Source organism: Ascaphus truei, chromosome 11, assembly GCF_040206685.1.
Source record: "Ascaphus truei isolate aAscTru1 chromosome 11, aAscTru1.hap1, whole genome shotgun sequence".
NCBI lineage: Eukaryota > Metazoa > Chordata > Amphibia > Anura > Ascaphidae > Ascaphus > Ascaphus truei.
In genome coordinates, this window is record NC_134493.1 from 52448677 (window position 1) to 52457108 (window position 8432).

The 8432-nt window shown below is 42.8% G+C and overlaps 1 long non-coding RNA gene across 1 annotated transcript; it reads left to right on the top strand.

Moving 5' to 3' along the window:
• The first annotated feature begins 3346 nt into the window (after positions 1 to 3346).
• LOC142463477 (uncharacterized) lies at positions 3347 to 8020 on the top strand. Its single transcript, XR_012787443.1, has 3 exons — positions 3347 to 3793; positions 7094 to 7246; positions 7459 to 8020. It is a non-coding gene; the product is annotated as an uncharacterized LOC142463477 (long non-coding RNA).
• Positions 8021 to 8432: the final 412 nt, after the last annotated feature.

The following is an 8432-nucleotide window of genomic DNA, read 5'->3' on the forward strand; positions in this document are numbered from 1 at the left end:
TCTTCAATAAAAAAAAGTCAGATGTTTATACTGATTTTACAAACCTTTTCACACAGAGGCCTATTCAAGTAGCTTAAAACCAGAGACAGAACATAAAACACAGACAAAGCTCAGTTTAAGCACATCCAGTGAAACTCATACACGGCACAGTGCCTAAATATATATGTATAAATATCTATTAAGTAAAATGGTCTTTTAGTTTGACATTTTTGGCCAAAATTGTTGTGAGCCCCTGAGCCAACTTCACGGCAGACCACAATTCAGGGGTCCCTAAGTAGGGTGACCACTTGTACCGATTTTGCCGGGACAGTCCCGGTTTTTTCATTACTGTCCCGGTTGCCTGCCTGTCCCGGAAATGTCCCGGGTTTTGGCCTTTGTCCCAGTACTTAGATGTGATGTGCAGCGGGCGGCGGTGCGCTGGTCTGTGGCGGCGGCGGAGCTGCGCGAGGAGGATGCGGGACTCAGCTGGTGAGTTTTTTCACTTGAGAATAGAATGCTGCCGGGGGGTGGGGCTTTAGACATCCTTCAACCAATCCCCTGCGTGCCGGCCGGCATTCTACAAAGCCCCGCCCCGACATACTCCTTCATAGTAGAATGCTAGGCTGCAGGGGATTGGGTGAGAATGCCGAGGGGCGGGGCAGAGTATGAGCAGAGCACACCACACTACACTACCTGGGAGTAACGGTGCAGGAGATTGGTGGCCATTTGAGGAGGATGAAGCAGCTCATCAAGACCGCAGGGGATTGGACGGATGCCGGGTGGGGGGAGTTATCCATGGGATGGCAGTGATGTCAGTGACCTGTGAGTGACTGCCACGAGGAGCACAGGAGAAAACATGTCAGACAGTCTGGAGCTGCTCAGAGGCAGAGCTGCTGCTGCACGTGTGACACATTGGAAGAAGCTTGTGGGGAGCGCAGAGTTTCACCATTTAAATGGAATGAAATATACAAAAGTGTAATATATCCTAAACACCTATAACAATGTGCATGGGGATCGAGATTAAGAACTCACATTCTCCCACACAAATAACAGCATTGGAAGACAGTGTGTAGACTCTGTAGTTTGCAGGGGGGTCTTGCTTAGAATCCTCTCCCTGGTATCAGTGGAACTGAACCCTCGATGAAAACAGAAACAACTCTAGTGCAACATTGTATGTTCACTAATGATGTATTCAACAAAAACAGTGGTAATCCACACTTACATAAGCACCATGTGCATAGACACATAACAATCAAAGCGCAGCAGCAGTATACACCATCTACCCCACTCCCAGGATCGCGTCGCGTCACTTCCGGTCCGGCCGTCGCGTCACTTCCGGTTTCGCGATCGATCTTGAAATGGATCAACACTGGTTCAGGGGCATGGGGGGCACACTCTGGGTTGCTGCTAGTCCACTCTACGCGTTTCGCTGGCGTGCCAGCTTCTTCAGGAGTCCGATCCGAAACCGGAAGTGACGCGACTGCTTTCCCTTGCTATTTATTTAGCACATTTTTATATTATACTAGCTGAGAGCCCGGGCGTTGTGAGGAGGGGGCGTCCTGACCACTGGTTAATGGGTCCAGAATCATTCACATCTGACTTTTTTCCGATTAGTGAGGTCATCTGACACACACACACGTAACACGGACTAATTGTAGTACAGGTAAGTGAAGAGGAAGGGGAGATGTTGGAGCACTGCAGTAAAGAATACCAGGCTGGCAGCGGCGTGCAACAAAAAAACTTTAATGCGGCATAAAGCCCTGATTAAAATGACAAAACAATTCTCTGACGCGTTTCGTCTGAGCGACTTTTTGAAAAGACTCTTTGAAAAAGTCGCTCAGACGAAACGCGTCAGAGAATTGTTTTGTCATTTTAATCAGGGCTTTATGCCGCATTAAAGTTTTTTTGTTGCACGCCGCTGCCAGCCTGGTATTCTTTACTGCAGTGCTCCAACATCTCCCCTTCCTCTTCACTTACCTGGTCTTCCATTGCTGGGACGGATGCACGCCAAAGAGAACAGTGGTGAGGTTTCTTTCTCCCCCGAACGAACAGCTCAACAGGCACAGGCTGAGACAGCCCCGTGAGTCTCTGCACTCCCTGCTCAAGGACCCGCTGGAAACACGTGACCCGCCAGAGAAGGAACCGCCGGATGGGACAAGCACTCCGGTCAGGTTAGAGGTCTCTCTTTCCCTACAGCGGTTTACTCTATGTGCCTGAGCTTTACACAATATATGTCTGTTTATATGAACTGATGCACACAATAGGGGAAACTTCACACGGTTCATGAAACATTAATTACCACTGATCCCTTGAAGACTGTGATAACGGTCTTCAGCAAACATCAATTTGAAGCACCCTTTTAGGGTTTACTCCCTTACCAACCTAATTGTAGTACAATATAAGTGTAATACAATAAATAAACTGTTATATAAAAAAACAAATCCTGTTATTAGTTCTTACTAGGAATTTATTCCATTTTTTTAAATGGGTGGGGTTAGGTGCGGGGCTAGGTAGTGAGTAGATTTTTTGGTTGGGCGAGTAGATTTTTTTGGGGGTTCAATAGGAGCTTGTTAGGTGTCCAGTACTATTCAAGTAGCTCCAAGTTTGTCATTGTCAAACCATGCGGTTTGGCAGTCAGAAGTAACACTGTAATTTGCATAGTTTAAACAGCATCTATAATATATATCTTTTTTAAAAACCTGCGCAGTTGAACAGCCAATTTTGTGTGGGTTGTTCTTGTAGGTTTTTTTTTAAAGTGGAGTCAACATAACCTCGCGAGTGCCCGTTATACACTCTATATAAAGCATTACTTTTAGACTGCATGTGTCAGTGCTGTGGAGCGTCAGGGAGAGACAGACTGGCCTAAGCGTTTGGAGATATTTTCTAATGGTGAACATGTGTAGCGATTTTTGAGTCGTCTCTTGTTCATATATGTTCCTTTAAAAAAAAATTGAAATGACATAAATACATTTAAAGTACCGTATTGGTCCGAATACAGTACGACCTCGCACATAATACGACCCTAAAGTTTTGAAGGTGTTCTACATAAAAAATAAAAGGCATTAGGCGGCGCATATAATACGAGTACAGTTTTCGTAAGGACATTTTTAGGGGAAAAAACCATAGCACTATTGTAGCCTTGCTGGTCTAGACTGCCTCTGCCTCCTGTCATAGAAGACCTGGTAGACCTGCAGGCTGTGACAGGTTAATCCTAGGGGCTTTTGACCCCCCTTGTTGACTCTCTGAGTGACAGAAAAGGTGGTGACTGAGTGTCTGTGTACAACCAATAGTGGTACAGACATTGAGCCCTCCCCTTCCTTAGCTCAGAGGGGAAGTTCTAAATTAGAATTAGTCCAGCTCCCACTCTCCTCGGATGTGGTAGCAAGAGTCCTGCTCTCCCCCTCCCAGGGGAGAGATGTGTGAGATCTACTCTGAAGACTGGAAAGGCTGTGAGTCTCTCCTGTCCGGGATGAGTGTGCCTCCAGCCCCTAAGGGGCTAGTAGAACACCTAAATTCTATCTAGGCCTCATCATTATCAGAGGTCCCGCACCATCCAGAAGTCTGGGGACCCTTTCTATACACCTGCACCGCTGTAAATACCATCTGCTGTGACTGCTTAATAAAGCCCTAGTGAGGCTACAGTAATTGGGCAAGGGGTGTGAGAGACTGTGCTTTAGTGGGACCTATCTCCAGGAACACTGGATACTCACTGAAGCTGGAGGCGCTGATACCCTGAACACCAGATGATGACATCAAAAGCCTGTCCTGGTCTCCTCAACATCGCAAACCACCTCAGCTCTCCGGACCCTCACAGGTACGCCAGCACCACACCAAGTTAGTAGCAGGATAACATCTCCTAGAGGATGGGGGAAACAGTGCTACACTATATTCGGGCTAATACGGTAAGTCACTTCATGTTCTGTAGTCCTGTTGTGTGGCTCTAAAAGACACAAATTCGCAATTATTGAGGCTCTCTCGCTAACCTTGAGATGGGGGAGGTTATAAGCGGTCTGCCTGCCGAGAGCAGCCTGGCACACACCTGGCACACACCGCCCCTCTCACCTGATCACAGCCCTGCTGCTGCTCTACAGCTGCTGCCATTACTCAGGAAGTTGTGTGTTGTTGTTGTGTTTTTTTTTTTTTTTAAACTAACTTTGTTAACAAGCCGTGCAGACAGACAGCTGCAAGATCTGGGAGTACCTATATTTCAAAATATATATTTGTATCTATACTGTGGGAAGATTGGCAACTGTCTTGAATGTTTTCCACTTTTGAATAATCTTTCTCACTGTAGAATCATGGACTTTAAATTGTTTGGAAATGGCCTTATAACCCTTCCCAGATTGATGGGCAGTAACAATTGCTTCTCTGAGATCATTGCTGATGCCTTTCCTCCTTGGCATTGTGTTAACACACACCTGAATGCTCCAGACCAGCAAACTGCTAAAACTTTGGCTATTATAGAGGTGTTTACACTTGCTGATGATCAATTAATCAAGGGCATTTGATTAGCAGCACCTGTCTGCTACTTAGCATCTTAAATACTATGGAAGCAGTAAGGGTGTACTTAGTTTTTCACACATGGCTTCTCCATTTTGGCTTTATTTTTGTTAAATAAATCATGACACAGTATAATATGTCATGTGTTGTTGTTCATCTGAGGTTGTATTTACCTAATTTTAAGACCTGCTAAAGAACAGATGATTGTTATTATGTCCTGATATGTAAAACCATAGAATTCAAAGAGGGTGTACTTTCTTTTTCACACCACTGTATATATATATATATTTGTTTCTTTTAGGGAATTGAACACATTAACATATTAAACAAAATGATTTAATTCAGGTGAATTGCTACCGATCTCTAACTTGTGGAAGTCAGGAAAGAATATTTTTTTCCCCTTATGAGATATCATCAGGTAATGTTTCACTTGGGTTTTTTGTTAGCATTTGAAGTGTATCTGTCGTCTACATAGTTACATAGTAGATGAGGTTGAAAAAAGACATATGTCCATCAAGTTCAACCTATGCTAAATTTAGACATCAGATACTTTATCCTATATCTATACTTACTTATTGATCCAGAGGAAGGCAAACAAAAAAAAAACCCAGTGTCATATCATCCAATGATATCTCATAAGGGGAAAAATATATTCCTTCCTGACTCCAAGAATTGGCAATCAGATGACTCCCTGGATCAACATCCTTCCCATGTTTACTTATTTGGTATATCCCTATATTCCTTTCTTTTCTGAAAAGATGTCCAACCTTTTTTTGAACAAATTTATTGTATCTGCCATCACAGCCTCCATGGGTAATGTTGACTAAATTTAGCGTAGGTTGGACTTGAAGGACATATGTCTTTTTTTTCAACCTTATCTAGCACGTAATTATTTAGTGGGAGATTTCCGCATTAAGTAAAAAAGGATATGGCATATTGGAGATCTATCTGTTGCTGACTCCCCAATGCCTGGTAAAGCATCAGAGCTCTAATAGAACCTGTGACCTCACGGAGTGTAAACGAGGTGTTGTTAAGAACACTGTGGCTCAGTTGTTTTGATTCAAACTGGCTTTGAATGCTGGATGCTGATTTGCACTTTGAATTTCTCCCTGTCGGCTGTGTCTGCCTTGTGCCATTTTGGGAAATCAATTGTGTATATTGGCAATATTTGGTCTGTGCCATATTTTATCTGATTTGTACCATCTTATTATTATAACATCTGATTTATTATTAATCATTTACATTTTTCTAAGAGATATTTTTTTATAACTACTTGTGCACCATCTGGTCGGTAACGTATATATTATAGATAACTTTTTCTACCTTCTCTCTATCATAAAGTATATTTATTACATTGTTTTTTTAAACATCTCTGGTATACTTTATGTAACTATTTTAGTGTAAACTAATACTTAGTATATTTATATTTTATATATTTGATATTTTGTGGCATTACATCTTTTAGCACTTTTTATTATCATCAAGTTTTCTACCATTACACAGATGGTATATTTATCTGATCTGTAACGTATTGTATATAGCCCGTAACCTCTTCTCTCTGCTCCATATATTTATCTGGATCCAGATAACTTTCCTCTAATCTCTTTCCATCTCCTCACTTCTATATTTGGGTTTGAGGTTACAAGAGAAATAGGACAGTAGGTAAGTAGAGGCATAAGGGGGACGGAGAGGTTGTTAGATAGATTGTCTCTGTGGCAAAATAATCCAGCTTTGCGTTTTAGGGAAAATAATGTGTAATTAAATGCAGAGTGTTACAAATACAGTATAGTTTGGGGTTAAAGACTAAGCTAGTGGTAACGACTATCCCTAGAAGTTGTGAATCCATAGTTATCAATAACCTAATTTCCATTTGTGTGTAGGGATATCAGTGCATGGATATAACCCCATACGTGCCTGGTTATCAGTGCATGGATATACTACCCCCATAAGTGCCTGGATATCAGTGCATTCATATACCCCCATAAGTGCCTGGATATCAGTGCATTCATATACCCCCATAAGTGCCTGTATAACTGTTTATCCTGCTTCTCGCCATTTTGCCTGCCAGTCACTTGATTGAAAGGGGACACAACCCAGTACCAGCTTGTTGTGACCTTAAGAATATGTCACTTTATCTCCCTTTGCTGGGCTGGTCACCTCTCCTGCAGTGATCACAGTACCAAGAAAACTCCCTGATACTTAGCAGAGAAATATATCCTTTTCTACCTCTGCCTGCAAAGTCCCCCTGAGCTGTGACATGCCGGCATGTATGGGGCACCTAATAGAGTCGGGTTTGTGACATTAAAATCCCAACCAGAAGTACAAAGGTTGAAAACATCAGTCTGAGGGATCCGTGATGAATGGTCTCCGCGTTTGTACTTAAGAAAGAAGCTTTATGTACTATTACAGTCTCTTTTACTTTGATGGGTCTTGACCCTATAATGTTTTACCCCTCTCTTCTTGGTTCTGTCCCCACTACCTATAGAAGTGCAGACTATTTGTAAGAAAACACACTGGGATTATACATAGAAAGACAAGGACTGCTATACAATCTCGTGATAACATGGAGTAAGGTTACAATAGGGTGTCAATTACTCTTCTTCTTTCGTTTCAGATATCTGCAGCCCAGGTCCTCTTCCCAAGTGGCCACCTCTACGAAGACAGATTGCCGTGGCAGGTCTGCCCGGCCCAGAGTTCAACAGGGCAAGAGGAAGCGAAATGGAGAGGATAGGGGGATCAGCAGTGCAGCTGTGGTTGGTGATCAGCAGTAGGTGGAACTGGTTATGTTTATGGTAGGGCTGGTGAATACATTTAAGTAACACACAAAGAGATAACAGGGTTTGGGGTCTACAAACCAAAAACAATCCAGCTCTGTTCTAGTGCAGGGAAATCAGTTTAACATGTGTTTTACCTTGTTGGGAAAATAAACCTGCACAGGGGATTTCATAACGTTGCGATTTATCCTCTCCCACCACCGAGCTGCTCACACGTCCAAGAGAAGGAGCATCCAGAGGGACCCTGGGCTACGCCCTACAGTTAGTGAGATGGGGACATCAGGATGCAGCAGAAGAGCGCTTCAGCGTCATAGGACATCTGGAGCGCAGGAGACTGAAGACCCTGCAGAAGAGGACACCATGGTGAACATTCATCCTCCAGTCACCATTGAGCCGGCTCAGAGTACGGCATTCTACCAACTCTTTGGTAAGACGCTCTGCTCTATAACAACCGTATCAAGAGGATTTCACAGCTTATTTTAAGACACTGTCATTTTCTGGCTGCCTTTATTAATTAATTAAAGGAATATGTGCTGTATGTGAAAGTGAACAGGCATGTTAACCTTGTGTGTCTTATTGCCAATACATCATGGCTTTTTGCATGTATTCTGCCATATTTTATCTTGGGATTAGGGGAGAGTACAAGTAATTTGGAGGAGTTAGAGAGAAGTTCGGGGATACACATTAAAATAGTATGAAATATCTCGTCATTGTATTGTGCGGCTTTGTATTCTCCGTATTTGCTCATTATATTCTGCCTTTTCTTAACGTCAGATTCCTCAATGTCCCCGGGGGCCAAAAACCTACCCGGATACTAATCTGCACTAAATGTCAAAACATTAACGTTGATACACAGCAGGCTTTTAAATAATTATATTCTGTTTGCATCAAGTGTAACTGGTTATGTGCTTTCATTGACACAGATTATTAACCAGGGAACACTACACATTATCAGGGGTTATGTACTAAAGTCTCCTGGCTGCAAAATGAGTGCAAAACAATGTATTAAAGGAAAAACTGCAATTGCTTTCAATGTAATTCCTTTTCTATGGTAAATATAGTGCTGGTTCTGCGCTGATTTAGTCCCAGTTTTGCAGCTGGGAACAAATAGCCCCATATTATGAGTATCCCATTTAGTGCTGGATCCACCAAGCTCCGTTAAGTGACTTAATGTCGTTA